Raw genomic sequence first — 1,211 nt, forward strand, 5'->3', positions numbered from 1 at the left:
GAGCGCCGCCACACGGCAGGTCTAGAGAGACTTCCTAGCACTCGCCCCAGTTGTACAGCCGACTTTGCTAGCGATGGTTCACTGACAAATTACGCTCTCATTTGCCGAGACGATAGTTAGCATAGCCTTCAGCTACGTCATTTGCTACGATCTAGCAAGGCGTCATTATCATTTGCTATTTATCTTGTGATGCATGTACCGTCAAGAGCTATGTTCACCAATTATGGATTAAAGTTAAGTATTCCAACAGCTACGTACTTTATTTGCTAGACTCAAATCCTTTAACTGTTCCAGACCTCACGCCAGCCTGCGTGAGCTTAAACGCGTGCCTTTCGGCTTCACCTCCTAGCGGCTTGGCTGTCTTGCCAAGTCACAACAGAAACCCATTGTTTAGATTGTTGTTTGGTCTCAGGAGTATAGAAATGTATCCATGTTTCATCCACAGTGACGAAAGGACGTTTAAAGTTGTGCGGATTCTTCCTGAACAGCTGCAAACCATCCTTGCAACACTTCACACGATTCCGTTTTTGGTCAAGCGTGAGCTATCGCGGAGCCCATCTTGCGGATAGCTTTCTCATGTCCAAATGTTTATGCAAAATATTATGTACCCATTCATTCGAGATGTCCACAGCACTAGCAATCTCACGCAAGTCTTCTGTCACCCATCCATCACCATATCATGTATTTTATCAATGATTTCTGAAGTCATAACCTGCACAGAGCGTCCAGAACGTTCAGCATCACTTCTGCCCATATAGCCACTCCGAAAATTTTTAAACCACTTATAAACTGTTCTGATCGAAGGTGCAGGATCACGGTAATGTTTATCAAGCTTCTCTTTAGTCTCCTGAGGCATTTTGCCTTTCATAAAGTGATGTTTAATCACTACACGAAATTCTTTTTCGTCCATTTTTTGACAATCACTCGACTTCTTTGATTCACACGAATGCGAAACTCAAAGAAATAGACCAATATGGCTTAAACTTTGTGTGCGTTCATTCCAAAGATGTTACTAACTAAACATGACCTCAATACGCGTTGGTGGTGCCATCTCTCAGACATTCCATGGACTTTTCAAACGCCCCTCGTACACACGCAAAATAATCCACACATGAAATAAATATGCATTTCATACACAAACGAAATGGTAGACAAAAACTTTCCTTGTATGCAGTAGCCTGCAAAGTTCATGAACCCATGACACTAAATAC

This window comes from Schistocerca serialis, chromosome 9 (assembly GCF_023864345.2).
Source record: "Schistocerca serialis cubense isolate TAMUIC-IGC-003099 chromosome 9, iqSchSeri2.2, whole genome shotgun sequence".
NCBI lineage: Eukaryota > Metazoa > Arthropoda > Insecta > Orthoptera > Acrididae > Schistocerca > Schistocerca serialis.